The sequence below is a fragment of the Schistocerca gregaria genome, unplaced genomic scaffold (genome assembly GCF_023897955.1).
Source record: "Schistocerca gregaria isolate iqSchGreg1 unplaced genomic scaffold, iqSchGreg1.2 ptg000100l, whole genome shotgun sequence".
NCBI lineage: Eukaryota > Metazoa > Arthropoda > Insecta > Orthoptera > Acrididae > Schistocerca > Schistocerca gregaria.
Window position 1 is genome coordinate 1314350 of NW_026061715.1, and position 18037 is coordinate 1332386.

General features: G+C 41.9%; 1 non-coding gene across 1 annotated transcript; it reads right to left on the minus strand.

Moving 5' to 3' along the window:
* Nucleotides 1-564: 564 nt before the first annotated feature.
* Nucleotides 565-639, minus strand: Trnat-ugu (transfer RNA threonine (anticodon UGU)). Its single transcript has one exon. It is a non-coding gene; the product is annotated as a tRNA-Thr (tRNA).
* Nucleotides 640-18037: the final 17398 nt, after the last annotated feature.

Here is an 18037-nt window from a genome sequence, read left to right on the forward strand (position 1 = left end):
AAGTTTAGGGAAAACATTTAGTTATATTATTACTTCGATTTGCATGAACTGAGTGTTACATATATATTTTTAATGTCGCTGAAAACGAATCTGAAGTCAGATTTTCAATATTCAAAACAGCTAATCCAATACGGAGGGCAACCGATTATGTTTTGACCAATTTTTACCAAAAATGTATTTTCGTTATTTACGTTTAGTCTGGAATTCAAGGAGTATTTATCAGCCCTTCCTCTACCTCTGATTGTTCCTAGACAGCAACTTCCTGTTCTTCTTGGCAGGAGAAGCCGATCTGTCTAAGCTGGATATGCAGCACTCGGCAGCCTGCACTTGATATTCGTCCGTATTTTCGGTGAGTATGTTTGCATGCATTCTGCAGTATGAATCCTTTTGAGCACGTGCGACACGGGACGAGTTATCATCTACATCTATATGGATACCCTGCAAAACACATTTAAGTGCCTGGCAAAGGGTTCATCGAATCACCTACACAACTGATAATTAATTGAAACCCTCAGCTGCCGACAGGTGTTGTTGATATACTTCGATGGGGACAGCTGAAAAGTGTGCCGCTACTGGGACTCGAACCCAGGATCTCCTGCTTACAAGGCAGACGCTCAATCCATCTGAGCTATCGAGGGCACAAATGAACAGCACGACTGCAGGAATTTATCCCTCGCACGCTTCCCGTGAGACTCACACCCCGAACCGCCCACAATCCGATTACGTAATGTACTTAATAGGTATTTGTCCATCCACTCATTACTGGCTCACACTAAGGTGACGATTCCCGTAAGATTTCCGGTAGCCTGTGCGCATTCGCACAGACGAAGGTCAATGGCTGGGTGACGTTTAACCATAGATATGAAGATAGTAACTGTTCTAGAAAGAACAGGCGCCACTGACGACCTTGCAGCTCTTCTAGAATACATGATAGACCGGCCGATGTGGCCGAGCGGTTGTAGGCACTTCAGTCGGGAGCCACGCGACCGCTACGGTCGCAGGTTCAAATCCTGCCTCGAGCATGGATGTGTGTGATGTCCTTAATTTAGTTACGTTTAAGTCGTTCTAAGTTCTAGGAAACTGATGACCTCAGATGTTAAGTCCCAAAGTGCTCAGAGCCATTTGAACCATCAGTCCGTATGTTTGCACACTACTTACAGTAACTTATGCTAAGGACAACACACACACAACCATGCCCGAGGGAGGACTCGAACCTCCAACGGGGGGAGCCGCGCGAACCGTGACAAGGCGTTGGACACATGGCGGGTACCCCGCGCGGCTCATGGCTGCCGTGACACTGCTTCAAACAATGGACTGTAGAAACTTTTGTAAAGCACGGATTAAAAAAAAAACCTTTCCGTTCCAGGAGTCTAGACAAGTACACCTTTAAAAAATGCAACTACAAAGAAATTGAATTTTCGAACGGGCCAGGGCTTAAAACTTTGAAGAGTTAAATTTTAATGGCCGTTCTCTTGTATGCAAATAGTTTCACAGTAGAAATTTCTCTAGTTTTATTTATTTATTTATTTTTTGCTGTAGGTAAAGAAGGATAGGATTCTGAGAAGGGGGAAGGGGGGGGGGAGGAATCTCGCCTCTCCCACCTTGGAATTCTCAGTACAGAATTTTTATTCATTACGAGATTCTCAGCCACTTGCAGAAGTGATTTCGCGTGATTCTGCAAAACTTTTCCTTTAGCCAATCGTAGCAACTATAGGATTCCGTTCCTGCTGCATGACATGTCTCGGAACTTAAATTGACCAACTTATATGCATAAAGAGCTAGCTTATCATCCGCTTCTTTACTTACTTAGACCGTTCATGGTCTGCAAAGCATTTTTTGCTTTAATCGTTTTTTTATGTCTTTTATAAACTGCAACACTTTCTAAACTTTTCTAAACTTAACGCCGTTGAAGCATGGTCTTTTGCTGAATGACCAAAAAGCAATGCTGACAGCTGGGGTCCAAGGTTTTTGTTAATCAAGCCGTTTGTATTCTTGTTTGTATAACGCATATTTCTTTATATCTAATTGAGAAGTGAAATACCGGTTTTCGTAGATGCAGATTTAAAATATTTTAATATAACGCAATAAATATTTCATTAAAATTTTCATCCCCTGATGCTCGAAGTTAAAACCCAGTGAAACACGTAGTTTTTAAAAATTGTAACAGATTAGCCGAATACGAATTGTCAGATATGCTTTCATAATGCTTTCATAATGAACCATTTTCAGAAACGTGGAGCCGGATCTGGGGGTGAATTTCCTTCTCTCCGAGACACCCGGCTTCTTCTTCGACTTAGCCGGCAAACAGGCCGAGGACGCCGGGTGGGGACCGAATATGCAGCAGTTTGTGGATGGCGACGTCGTCACTAGCTGTTGCCTTCGTGCGGGCCTCTTGTGTAAAGGGGGAGCCAACCGTGGCCAAGTGAAGGTCTGTATTCCACAGGAACGAGTTAGCATGGCACTCAGATATTTCCACGAGTCGGCGGACGGGGGTCATTTTGGGTTCTTCAAGACCTTGAACCGAGTTCAGGAATACATGTTTTGGCCCAACCTATATCGCGATGGCAGGCGATTTGTTGGCAACTGTGTCCAGTGTAAGCGTGGTAAGCCCGATGTTGGGCTGCACAGAGAACTACTACAGTCGCTTAGGGAGCAGTGTCCTCTGGACCGCGACTCAAAGATCGAAACAACGATCGACGGAAACTGGCGCCAGAAACGCACCAGCTCACTCTATTTCATCCCCTTAGGGGTTGAACTTCCAAAAACACCGAAACACGTATTTTCTTATTTGTAGCCTTGAAGTCAAATACCAATTTTCGTAGATGTAGCCTTAAAAATACTTTCATAGTTCTTCCATAATTATTTATCTCAAAATAAAATGTTCATCCACTATTTCACCTCATAGAGGTTAAATTCCCAAAGATACTGGAACACATATTTCTTTATTTCTGACCTAGAAACCAGATACAAATGTTCGTATGCCTAGCTTCAAAATTACCTTAATAGCTACATGATTCAGAAATCCTTTCATGTCCTGCGTCTCCCCCTTCGAGGTGGAATTTTGAAATATGCAGTATAAGCGGTATAAGATCAACACTCTTTCCAAATCTCAAGGTTTATTTTCCTTGGCGGTCTGGACTGTGTGAGTTTCATAGTAATAGTCCTCCACACACACACACACACACACACACACACACACACACACACACACACACACACACACCACTACCAATGCCACCACCACCTCCTGGGGAAATTTCTGCAGACGCCCTTGTTCCACTGCAGTCATATTTTGCCGACGACCTACATTTAGCAGCGTGGGAGGGATAGTGTCGTGCAACAGACAGTATACTCAGTAGACAACGAACTGTTAGTTGTGAAATCAGCGACGTATTAACCGAGACTGACACAGAAGGTGCTGAAGGTGAAGCACACTAGACTCGTGTCTACCACGGCTTCAAATAGTATCGATTTACTATGAACGGAAGTTCCGAAAAGTGAGCAAGTAATTTTACAGTAAATTCAGTACCGATGGTGAGGATATACAAAGAAAAACATTTCTATAAAATTTCAGAAATAATGAAATATTCCACTCAAGTCGCTTGACAGAAAACGCAATGGATATGCTTGCACTTAAGACGGAAGGCCCTACGTGCTTACGCAGGCTTACGACAGATCGCAAAATTCGGCAGTAGGCGTAAGCCAACCTCTTGTGCTGCCATCTGTTATTGATGCCAGGCATCAAGGTCTCAGTAGTACGACCATCCACTGGAGAGTAGTTTGCTTTGTAAGCACTCCGTCTTCAGGCCACGAGTGACCTACTGGGACAGCACCATCCGACCGCCGTGTCATCATCCGTGGAGGATGCGAACAGGAGGGGCGGGGGTCAGCACACTGCTCTCCCGGTCGTTATGTTGATATTTTTTGACCGGAGCCGCTACTATTGGGTCGAGTAGCTCCTCGATTGGCATCATGAGGCTGAGTGCACCCCGAGAAATGGCAAGAGCGCATGGCGGCCTGGATGATCACCCATCCAAGTGCCTTCAACGCCCGACAACGCACTTAACTTCGGTGATCCCACGTGAACCGATGCAACCTCCGCGGCAAGGCCGTTGCCGCAGATATTTTACAGTAGTTGCTTACGTTTCATAATTATCTAGTTTACGGGGAAAATGTAAAAAAGGCGATTGTCACCGAAGCTACAACTAATCTGAATTTCTGGTTAGTTATCAAGTGGTCTTGTGTGCGAGCCTGAATTTTTCATCCTTTGCGGTGGGAATGATTCAAACCCGTCATGTTCTTCTTATGAAGTGTTCTATTTATTTTGCACACAATGATCGTTTGTAGTTGTCTTGAGTTACTAGGTTGATAAATTTTTGTTTGGCGCACGTATCATAACTGAGATTTGCGCTTAATGGCTGAAGGTGAATTAGCGTAATGAGTAGTAGCGAATGTTACAGTAACATGTTTGTAAATTATTTCAGGTAAATTACGTTAGTCGTGTAATATTATCCGTATACCAGTACAGTATATGGGCCAATTACGTTAGTCATGGAATACTATCCGTATAAGACTATGTCACCTTGGTGTCCCGGAATTTGCTTCAATTTTGGAATCCACGAAAGAACTGGAAATTTTCCTTTACACAGCTTTCCATATAATTTCTATTACAGTGATTCAGTCTTGCCTGTCACTCGACTTTTCTGACTGTGAAATAAATTCTATCGCTCAGGTGCTTATTACCTCTTCGTGTTTCCATTTGCCGATATTGCGCATAAACACATATCTCAAAGTTGCTATGGACATTGATGGAGCGACACACTTTTCTATGGCGACACTGCAGTTTATAGATAGAAAAACCGATCAGTTAAAACGACATGGGTATTTTAGTTCTGAATAACCGATGTCTTTCAGTATTTGTTTGCTCTCGGTTATAACAAGTATCTTTTCATTTTTTCCTGATAACCTCGTAAAAACAGAAATACCAATTAGCCACAGATGTCGTAGTAAAATTTTTAGTTTTCAAATAAACCTTTTTAAAAAAAGACGAGTAATTTTTATTCGTAAGATTTCCATAGCACTGAAATACGGCGTTATTACAGAAAAAAATGGGAAAAGTTATGTATGCCACTTTAATAACACTGCTGATAGAAACGAGCAACAAATGGATTGGTCCTACATTGCCGAGACAATACTGTGCCTGTTATACAAGCAGTGCGCGAGAATGGACGCAGTTTCTCGCTGTTGTCGAACGTCAGTTGTAACATAGAATGGCACCATCTGGAAGTCTGGAAGTATTTTACGATATGCGGTACGAGTGAAGAACAAAGTTAGATTTGGTCGACTTGCGACATCATACAAGGAAAAAAGTTAAAATTTAACAAATCATTCATAGTTCTGGATAAAAGTAGAAAGTGCCTGATCTGCTGCTGTGTCTACGTAGTATGCCGTTATCTGCTTTTAGCCCTTAAAAACAGAGAAATTAAAACGAAAAAGAGAGTTCTCCTGCCGCAGTTTTCACTCTTTATCGCTGGACTATACGTAATGCCTGCATAGTGCTGTGATAACCGATTACAATATAATTTTTGAGCAGAGCTTCTAAAAACTATAATCAGTAGGATAATATTGCCAGTTTTCTGTAGTATAGAAGCACTCGCCAGCAGCGAAGATCGGACAAAGTTTTATTTGACTATTTAATTTAAAGAAATTAGAATTATATTAATACCGTCAGTTGCTCGCGGGCGTTGATAAATATCAACGTGGACAAGTGAAAATGTGTGCCGCGACCGGGACTCGAACCCGGGATCTCTTGCTAAAATGACAGACGCTCTATCCATCTGAGGCACAGAGGACACAGTGTATGGTTCGACTGCAGGGACTATCTCGCGCACGCCTCCTGCGAGACTCACATTCTCACCTTGAATGTCCATACACTACAGTCGTAGAGTCCCACTCCAACACACTCATTCCTCGTGGAAGACATGTCCATATCAATATAAGTATATGGTTCTGGCAATACCAGCCATGACCTTCTTCTGTGAAGATGCACACGTATTCCCCGAACTGGACTTGGTAAGAATGTGTTCCACGAGTAATGAGTGTGTCGGTGTGGGACACTACGAATGTAGTGTGTGGACATGCAAGGTGAGAATGTGAGTCTCGCGGGAGGCGTGCGCGAGATAGTACCTGCAGTCACACTATCGTCTGTGCCCTCGGTGGCTCAGATGGGCAGAGCACCTGCCATGTAAGCAGGAGATCCCGGGTTCGAGTCCCAGACGTGCACACATTGTCACCTGTCGCCGTTGATATATATCGACACACGTGAGCAGCTGACGGTATTAATATAATTGTAATTTCGTTCTGAACGGTTGCAGGTCATCATAAGGGTATTTAATTTGACATTTTGATTCCATTTATCAAGAAACTGAGAAAGTAAAAATTGTTTAATCTTTGTTTGATTTCTACGTTTACTAGAGAAAATAATGTAAATAAAAGACTGAAAATCGGTTATTACAAGAACTGGTATTGTGACGGGCTTTAACAATTAGCTTAAAGAAGGGTTGGGAAACTGATAAGAGCCGAAAACCAGTTATTTCAGCGATAACCAACATTCCCACTGGTGTTCTGAGTGGTAAGATTGACGCACAAGGACAACAAGAACAGTTTCTCAGAAAGGTTACTGGAGCTCTGATGTTCTCAAAATGAACGGGCCAGCCATTGGCGTCTGCGAGGGTGAAGGGGAGGGGGAGGGGAGGAGGTCGGGAGGGGAGGATAGGCAAAAGGGCACTTTCACCCATCGCCCCCAACCCTCCCTGGAATCTGGAGTAAAGAGTTTTTATTCGTTACAATATACTCCTCCAGATAAGAATTCTCCACAATACTGATAAACCTTAGCTTTGGCCAGTTGTAGCGCTTATAGAGTTAGGGTCTTGTAGCTTGATGCACCTCGTAACTGACCAGCTGATTTGTACACAGAGTGCCAGTTTCAGAATCATGCACTCCAGCCCCGACGCGCCTTCCCCCCTCCCCACCACTGGAAATATTTCTGCAGACTCCAGTCTGCCACTGTGCATATATTTTGATAACATCCTGGTTTTAATAGCATCGAAGGAACAGCATTGTGCAGTAAAAGGGTAGACCTAGCACAGAACACACCATTCACAATGAAACGCATCACTTAGTAGATGGTGAAGTACTCTGAAGCTAGCCAGATAGAAACAGAACCTCCTGGCACTGCATCTAACCCAAATTCTAATCTTACACTAATCTCTTGTATGTACCTACCACGCCCTCAAAGAGCCAACGATTTACTATTATCAGAAGTTCCGAAAAATGAGGAAGAAATTGACCCACACTTTTTTGCGTTGTTTATTATTTCGATTACACCATAAAGGGAATGGACTTGTAGCCACAGGTTACACAAGCGATAGATGGTTTAAAATACATAAAAAGAGATGACAATAAGAAACGCTTTTTAAAAACACAATGATGCACGGCTTTTACGATTTTTACAGGAAAAAAATGGATGACAAAATAAAGGTTTTTCAAAAATACGCTGGTAGACAATATTGGGGATTTTTTATCTTTATAGATGACTAGCGGAAAAGCTTGGTGTTGACCAGGCATTTATTTAGAGCTGTGCGTCCGCGTCCGTACTATGCAGCGTCTGGCCTTGTCCTGAGTTTTTATGACGTATCTCCCGAAACATGTGTCGTACAATGATATAATTTTGTAGGTACATTCAGCGTCATATGCGGATACTGTCTGCAAAATTTATTGCGAATATAGTAGCAAAGAAGTAACAAATTTAAATGTCACGAATGCTGTGATGCCCACACACTTGGGTGTAACTAATGTACACGGGATGCTTGCCACGATCATTATGGCTACCATCACCTGTGGTCGTAATTGGACCAGCTGTGTCGACGTAGTGAAAATATAAATGTGCATAACATGGTAAACGTCCATTCTTCCCAGCCATCAGACCTGAACTACGATCAAAAATATCATAAAAAGTGGTAGGGGCAATGGCCTTGCCGCAGTGGATACACCGGTTCCCGTCAGATAACTGAAGTTTAGCACTTTCGGGCGTGGTCGGCACTTGGATGGGTGACCATCGGGGCCGCTATGCGCTGTTGGCATTTTTCGGGTTGCACTCAGCCTTCCGATGCCAATTGAGGAACTACTCGTCCGAATAGTAGCGGCTCCAGTCAAAGGAAACTACCACAACGAGTGGGAGAGCCAGCTCCTCCTCCACCCTCAGTGAGAATGACGTGGCGGTCGGATGGTCCTGATTGGCCACTTGTGACCTGAACACGGAGTGCTTTTTTAAAGTAGTACTCCCTACATAAAACTGACAGTCTAGGCTCAGGGACTGTCCACGGTAAATGCTGCAATGGACCTACGAATACTATTAAAATAACGGTTTGAGTTCTCTTTAATTGTCCAATCATCTGAAGTGAGTCCTTATTGCAGTACGCTGAAAAATAGATTTTATGTTAATGGCGGATAAATTTTATGTGAATGGCGGCAAATTAACTTTACCCTAATGACACACAAGGTCAATGCCGTACTATCACGTAAAGTATTCTCAGATCGAAATGTTTTGCATTACAAAATCTCCAATGTAGATTCATAATACCGCAATTATAATTCTCAAAATAATTTGGAGCTACGTTCAATGCATATTTAAATGCATCTTTCAAAACAATAACAGAATTCTCATTAGATCATCATTATCAATGGCTAGAGTATTCCTATTATTTCGTCTACCAAAAACCGCGTCTCACTATGGCTTCTTCAGTACGCTGTTTTGTTTTCCACTGTTGAGAATAGAAACGATCTGGCAGATGTGACATTGTAGATGCGCAGTATGCGTGTCTTAATGCAAATAAACCGTCTGGAACATTTACCCTTGAACGTCCCTAGAATGGGATTTCATGGAACGTTATTACTTTCCTGTGTCCATTTCCATCACAAAAGCTGATCGCCACGACTGGGGAAGGGGAGGAGGGGGTGGGCTGAAAGTTGGCAGCAGTGGCAGAAAAACCGAAGAAAACCTCACGTTTTCATAATGAAGTAGTGCCAATTCATCACATCGCACGCTTTTCTCTCGGAAACGGTAAAATTCATCGTCTGGATATCAATGTCGCCTGCTGAGGTATGCAGTCGCACCACTCTGTACGAAATAGGTTCTAAGCTGATGCAGTCGACAAGTAACATCGAAATATATCGTCACCTAGAAATACATCGACACCTCGAAATAAATCCACACCTCGAAATAAATCGCCACCTCGAAATAAATCGCCACCTCGAAATAAATCGCAACCTCGAAAAATCGCAACCTCGAAATAAATCCACACCGTGAAATAAATCGAAAAATCGAAATAAATCGACACCTCCAAAAAACCGCTACACCGAAATGAGTCGATATCCCGAAGTATATCGACATCTAGACGCATTTCGGCTTACCATATAGACCGAAATCTCGATGCTAGTCGACATATCGAGATAAATTGAGGTACAGAAATATATCGATATCTCGAAATATATTGGTACCACGTAATATAAAGATATCTCTCAAAATAGCGATATCTAGAAATTTATGGATTACTAGAGATATGGAGGTACCTTGAATTATATCGATATCTTGATAAGAATCGATATCTGTAGTACACCAATACATGGAAATATATCGATACCTGGAAATATATAGACAACCTTAATTGTGTCGGTATATCAAAATAAATCGATATCTCGATATAACGGATACTCTAAATCAATCGATATCTCGAAATAAATAGACTCCTCAATATAGATAGATATCTCGAAATAAATCGATATCATGATTTAATGTGCGCATCTACGTAAGTCGATATATCGAATTGAATCGATAATGGGAAAAGTATGGACGTCTCAAAATAAATCTGTACCCCTAAGAAAACGATTATCGAAATAAATAGATATAACGAAATATATCGCTATCTTGATAAATACCATTATCTAGTGGTCGGATAAATGTTTCAAGATGACATGACATAACGGTATAGTCTACATACATGAAAATACTTTGGATTTTCAATATATCGATAGATTTCTAGACCTCGGGAAAAAAAATCTTTGATCCGACCTCGGGGCAAAAACGCAGACCTCGGGAAAAAACGTCGACCTCGGGGAAAAACGCCGACCTTGGGGAAAAACGACGACATCGTGGAAAAACGACGACCTTCGGAAAACTGCTGACCTCAGGAAAAATCCAGTTCCATTAATTTACATACACAATAATGTTAGTTACCATTAGGTTCTCAAAATGCAATCAAATTCCTGGTATTTATCACCTCACACAAAAAGTGGTAATGACAGAAAAGTCTCGTTCTTTAGAAAGTTTAGAATGAGATGTTCTAAATAATGCAGATAATCCATTTATAATAATCTACAAGCACTGCACAATGAGAAGAGACTGTCAACCAGAGCACTTTGAAATACTGCACAGCCAGGAAGACAGAGGTTGCATTGCTGTTTATAATCCTCTGGTGCTTGAGATTCAGAATCCAGGATTGCCTCGAATGAGAACAGCACGAATGAATGTCCTGCACCAGTATAGAACTTACTCTGGAACTCCACAGAAAATCACAAGGCACAATTATATCACATCATTTTCAGCAAACTACAGAAGCCTCTAGTGGACATAACAACGTCGTCACCTCCTTCACTAGTGAAAGATCTTAGTAGCTATTGAGTCAAGAGTAGGTGGCCAATTAATAATTTGTTGTTCAAAGCTAACTTCAGTGTATATGGGAATACTCAGTGGACATCTTTAACCATCATATTTTACTGTCAACTTCCCAGACTATAAGTATAAGCAGAGCTTGGTCTTTACCAATCCGAGATTGTTTAGAATAGGTATCAATGGAATCAGATCCACTGGGCATTTAGAGCAACCTGCTTTAAACAATATGAGCAGGCAATAGACACAGACACAGAATTTGAAATTTCTCTGTGAAGCGGTTACCTTCATCGTCTTCAAACTTACTTTGTGTGCTGCGGTATGCGGAGGCACTAATAGCAACACAGTAAAACACAGAAGAAACTTATAAGTTGATGTAATCAGCCAGTAAGAAGCAGTAAAATTCAAGTTTTAGTAATCGATTGTTGACTTATTATCCGGCTTTGGTGCCTCAGACATGTCCGACGACCTTAAGATTTGGCATGAAACGAAGTCTGGAAGACACGTTACACGATAGAATTGGAAAAGTGTTCATGTGTTGTAAAAACCTAAGAAATCGTCCCGTTTTCGTCAATTGCCGTCGAATCGACGTAATGACATATCGTCACATTGGATGCTTTTCTCTATAAAACAGTTACATTTATCGTCTGGAAACTTATGTCCATGGCTGCGGCATGCGGAGGCACTAATAGCAACTCCATAGAACACAGTTATTGGTTCAAATGGCTCTGAGCACTATGGGACTTAACATCTGTTTTCATCAGTCCCCTAGAGCGTAGAACTCCTTAAACCTAACTAACAAAAGGACATTAAACACATCCATGCCCGAGCAGGATTCGAACCTCCGAGCGTAGCAGTCCCGCAGTTCCGGACTGAGCGCCTGAACTTCTTGACCACCGCGGCCGGCTCTAAGTTGATGTAATCGGCCAGTAAGAAGCAGTACAATTCAAGTTTTAGCTATCGATTATTGACTTATTAGCCGCCTATGGCGCCAGGGATATGACTGACGACGTTACGATTTTGCATGAAACGAGGTCTGGGAGCCACGTTACACGAGAATGTGTGAAAACTGATCATATGTAGTAAAAACTTAAGAAATCCTCCCGTTTTCGGCATCTACTATCGAATCGACGAAATACCAGATCGCCACAATGGCCGCTCTTCTCTCTGAAACGGTTACATTTATCGTGGGCAAAGCTATGTCGTGTGCTGCGATATGCGGAGACACTAAAAGCACCATAGTAGAACACAGAAGAAGCTTCTAAGTTGATGTAATAGCCAGTAAGAAGCAGTACAATTTAAGTTTATTTATCGATTTTTGACTTTTTAGCCTTCTTTGGTGCCTTGGATATCAGCTAGGTCCTTACCATTTTGCATGCAGGGACGACTAGCAGCCACGTTGCACGGGAGAATGTGAAAAGTGATCATATGTAGTAAAAACCTAAGAAGTCCGCCAGGTTTCGTCATTTGCTATCGAATCGACTTTATGTCAGTTCGTCACATTGGCCGCTCTACACTTTGAAACGGTTACATTTATCGTGTGGAAGGCTATGTCGCGTGCTGCGATATGCGGAGACACTAATAGCACCATAGTAGAACACAGAAGAAGCTACTAAGTAGATGTAATAGCCTGTATGCAGCAGTAAAATTCAAGTATAGTTATCGATTTTTTTACTTTTTAGCCTTCTCTGGAGCCTTGGACATGAGCTAGGACATTAAGATTTTGCATGCAGGGAGGTCTAGCAGCCACGTTGCAGGGGACAATGAGAAAAGAGTTCATATGTAGTAAAAACCTAACAAATCCGACCGTTTTCGTCATTTGCGATCGAATCGATTTAATGTCAGATGGTCACATTGGCCGCTCTTCTCTCTGAAACGGTTACATTTATCGAGTGCAAAGCTATGTCGCGTACTGCGATATGCGGAGACACTAAAAGCACCATAGTAGAACACAGAAGAAGCTTCTAAGTTGATGTAATATCCAGTAAGAAGCAGTACAATTCAAGTTATCGATTTTGACTCTTTAGTCGGCTTTGGGGCTTGGACATGAACTACGAACTTAAGATTTTGCATGCAGGGAGGACTAGCAGCCACGTCCCACGGGAGTATTTGAAACCTATTTATATGTAGTAAAAACATAAGAAATCGGCCCGTTTTCGTCATTTGTTATCGAATCGAGTTTATGTCAGATCGTCGCATTGGTTGCTCTACACTCTGAAACGGTTACATTTATCGTGTGCAACGCTATGTCGCGTGCTGCGATATGCGGAGACACAAAAAGCACCATAGTAGAATACAGAAGAAGATTCTACGTTGATGTAACAGCCAGTAAGGAGCAGTACAATTCAAATTTATTTATCGATTTTTGACTTTACGCGTTACATAACTTGTAGGAACATGAAAAGTATTGACCTTGACGCTGTAACAGTCGATTGCTCAGAAATCTCATGGCATCAAATAATCAGAGAACCTTCAATCGACGGCAAAATTAATGAACTTGGTGATAAACTCTTTGCCCTCTATGACAAACATGCAGCTGCGCACACAGTCCGTGTAAGAAAATCTCCTGCTCCATGGCTGACAGCTGAATTACGTCAAAGGATGACTAATAATGATGCTGCCCACAGGCGTTTCAAGGCAGATCCGAAAACCGAGCGTTTCGAAGAATATAGAAAGCTACGGAACAGAGTGAAACAATGCATTCGCAATGCCAAAATCAGGCACGCTCGCTCCCTTGTATGCAGCGATCTGAAACCCACGACTCTATGGAAGAATCTCCGTAGCTTGGGGGTCGGAAAGGCAAAATCGGAAACTACTTTTCATGTGTCAGCTAACGAATTAAATGAATTCTTCTCTGCACCTCTGATTACCAGCACGGCTGATAATTACCGCCCACAAGAATCCCCAAACAGGATAACTAACAACGATACCTTCCATCTAAAACATGTAACAACAAATACGGCAAGAATAGCAATAATGAGAATCTCTTCTGATGCAATAGGCAACGACATTATCGGTATAACCATGATTAAGAATGTTGCCGATATCTTAGTACCTGTCTTAACTGACATATTTAATTATTCCCTCATGAACGGAATATACCCCACTGCATGGAAAAGAAGCATAATTCGACCCATCCCTAAGATCGAAAACCCGCAACTGCCTAGTGATTACCGACCAATTAGCATACAGCCAGCTGTTTCCAAAGCACTTGAATATATTGTTCATGACCAAATCACTGAACACTTGCATGAATTCAGTCTATATGACAAATTTCAATCTGGTTTCCGTAAACATCACAGCACAAACACTGCTCTAATTAAAGTAACTGATGACCTGAAATATGCCATCGACAATCGAAAGGCAACAATATTGACGCTACTGGACTTCAGCAAAGCTTTTGACACTGTTAACTTTGACATATTACTCAGAAAAATGCAACAGCTTAATTTCTCTGATAGTGCAATGAGATGGTTTGAAAGCTACTTAAAAGACAGACAGCAATGTGTTGTCTGCGCAAATGAAAAATCTTCCTCGAAACATGTTTCTTCGGGAGTGCCACAAGGATCAGTCTTAGGACCACTGTTGTTTTCGTCGGTTTTGTCCTCCTGTAAACATATGCCGACGACCTCCAGCTCTACCTAAGCGTCAGACCTGAAGACGTAAACACTGCAATCGCTCTGATGAATGATGATCTGTCTTCAGTAGTGACATGGGCGAAAAACCAGGGGCTTAAATTAAACGCAAAAAAGACGCAAGTAATCTTAATAGCCCATCAGAAATTAATAAGTTCAGATTTCCGCGAACGGCTACCTCCTATTCTGCTCGAAGGTACTCCAATACCATATCAGAAAACAGTGAAAAACTTGGGTGTAACTTTGGACGAGCATCTCAACTGGGCGGAGAATACAGTCGCAGTGTGCCGAAAGACGTCTGCTTCTCTCTATGCTCTCAAAAAGTTTCGGAACATATTCCCACAGAACTTGAAACGCCAGCTCGTGCAAGCACTCGTTCTACCGAACCTCCACTATTGTGATGTGATTCAACAAGGCATGAGTAGTGAAAACAAAAGACGGCTAGAGCTAACCATGAATGCCTGTGTGCGTTACACCTGCAACATTCGCCGATATGATCATGTTAGTGCTTCATACTCCGAGCTAGGGTGGCTGCGGCCGGACAAACTGCGTGACTACCACACTATATGTCTACTTCACCGACTCCTCGTCGCGCAAGCACCCCAGTACCTAGCTTCAGAGATTAAAAACGTGTAATGCCATCATAATCGAAACACGAGGTCGCTCTTATCTGGTATCCTAGCTGTGCCCACTCACAAAACAAAAACTTTTGCAAACTCCTTCTCAGTTGCCGCTGTTCGCCTCTGGAACAAACTGCCCCTCACCTTGAGGAAAATTCAATCTCCTGTTGCTTTTAAGAAGAAGTTGAAGCATATCCTACTATCATCCGCATGAAAATTCTCCACAAAATTAATGTGCAAGGCCAATCCTCTCATATGTCAAATAGCAAAGCTAGCGTCTCCTATCTTGCTTCTGAGATGCCTTCCTCTTCATCTATCTCTATTAGCCACGCAGTCTTCTTTTCCTTTATATTTTCCTTAATTATGTTTCATCATGTCCCTCTATTCCTCTCCTCCCTTCACCATGAGTTCCCCCCACACTCCCTGCTGCCAGCACTCCTATCTGAAATCTTTCTCTTCAATAATGTATTTTTCGAGGTGTACCTTTCTAATTGTTTATCTCACTTTTTGTATTAGATGTAGTTTAACATGCCTACTACAACATATGACTGTAAAATAAGTAGAATGCCTGGTTAGATGTAAGAGAGGGACTGATGGCCCTAATCTTGTCAGGTTAAATAAATAAATAAATAAATAAATAAATAAATTTGCTATCGAATCGACTTAAAGTCAGATCGTCACATTGGCCGCTCTTCGCTCTGAAACGGTTACATTTATCTTGTGCAACGCTATGTCGCGAGCTGCGAAATGCGGAGACACTAAAAGAACCATAGTAGAACAAAGAAGAAGCTTCTAAGTTGAAGTAATAGCCAGTATAAAGCAGTACAATTAAAGTTTAGTTTTCGATTTTTGGCTTTTTAGCCGGCTTTGGCGCCTTGCAAATGAGGCAGGACCTTAAGATTTTGCATGAAGTGAGGACTAGCACCAACGTTGCACGAAAGAATGTGAAAAGTGTTCATATGTAGTAAAAACCTAAGAAATCCGCCCGTTTTCGTCATTTGCTATCGAATCAACTTAATGTCATATAGTCACATTGACCGCTCTTCTCTGTGAAACGGTTACATTTATCGCGTGCAAAGCTATGTCGCGTGCTGCGATATACGGAGACACTAAAAGCACCATAGTAGAACACAGAAGAAGCTTCTAAGTTGATGTAATGGCCAGTAAGAAGCAGTACAAATAAAATTTAGTTATCGATTTTTGACTTTTTTACCGGCTTCGGTGCCTTGGACATGAGCTAGGACCTTACGATTTTGCATGAAGGGAGGTCTAGCAGAAACGTTGCACAGCAGAATGTGAAAATTGTTCATATGTAGTAAAAACCTGAGAAATCTGCCCGTTTTCGTCATTTGCTATCGAATCGACTTAATGTCAGATCGTCAAATTGACAGCTTTTCTCTCTGAAACAGTTACATTTATCGTGTGCAAATCTTTGTCGCGTGCTGTGATATGCGGAGACACTAAAAGCACCTTAGTAGAGCACAGAAGAAGCTTCGAAGTTGATGTAATTGCCTGTAAGAAGCAGTACAATTAAAGTTTAGTTATCGATTTTTGCCTTTTTAGGGGGCTTTGGTGACTTTGACATGAGCTAGGACCTTAAGATTTTGCATGAAGGGAGGACTAGCAGCCACGTTGCATGGGAGAATCTGAAAAGATTTCATATGTAGTAAAAACCTAAGAAATCAGCCCGTTTTCGTCATTTGCTATCGAGTCGACTTAATGTCAGATCGTCACATTGGCCGCTCTTCTCTCTGAAACGGTTACATTTAACGTGTGCAAATCTATGTCTCTTGCTGCGAAATGCGGAGACACTAAAATCACCATAATAGAACACAGAAGAATCTTCTAAGTTAAAGTAATAGACAGTAAGAAGCAGTACAATTCAAGTTTTAGTTACAGGTTATAGAATATTTAGCCGGGTTCGGTGCCTTGGACATGAGCTAGTACCTTAAGATTTTGCATAAAGGGAGGACTAGCAACCCCGTTGCACGGGAGTATTTCATAAGTGTGCATATGTAGTAATAACCTAAGAAATCAGCCCGTTTTCGTCATTTGCTATCTATTCGGCTTCATGTTAGATGGTCACATTGGCCCCTCTTCTCTCTGAAAAGGTCGCGTGCTGCGGAATGCGGAGACACTAAAAGCACCATAGTAGAACACAGAAGAAGCTTCTAAGTCGATGTAATAGCCAGGAAGAAGCAGTACAATTCAAGTTTAGTTATCGATTTTTGGCTTTTTAGCCGGCTTTGGCGCCTTGGACATGAGCTAGGACCTACACATTTTGCATGCAGGGTGGACTAGCAGTCACGTTGCACAGGAGAATGTGAAAAGTGTTCATATGTAGTAAGAACCTGAGAAATCCGCCAGTTTTCGTCATTTGTCTTTGAATCGACTTAATGTCAGATCGTCACACTGGCCGCTCTTCTCTCTGTAACGGTTACATTTATCGTGTGCAAAGCTATGTCGCGTGATGCGGAATGCGGAGACACTAAGAGCACCATAGTAGAACACAGATGAAGCTTCTAAGTTGACGTAATAGCCAGTAAGACGCCGTAAAATATTAGTTTTAGCTACCGATTATTGACTTTTTAGCCGGCTTTGGTGCCTTGGACATGAGCTAGGACGTTACGATTTTGCATGAAGGTAAGAATTACAGCCACGTTGCACGGGACAATGTGAAAAATGTTCATATGTTGTAAAAACCTAAGACATCCGCCCGTTTTCGTCATTTGCTATCGATTCTACTTAATGTCATATCGTCACATTAGCCGCACTTCTCCCTGAAACGGTTACATTTATCGTGTGCAAAGCTATGTCGCGTGCTGCGGAATGCGGAGACACCAAAAGCCCCGTAGTAGAACACAGAAGAAGCTTCTAAGTTGATGTAATAGCGAGTAAGGAGCAGTATTATTTAAGTTTTAGTGATCGATTTTTAAATTTTTAGCCGTCTTTGGTACCTTGGACATGACCTAGGACCTTACGATTTTGCAAGAATGGAAGACTAGCAGCCACGTTGCACAGGAGAATGTGAAAAGTGTTCATATGTAATACAAACC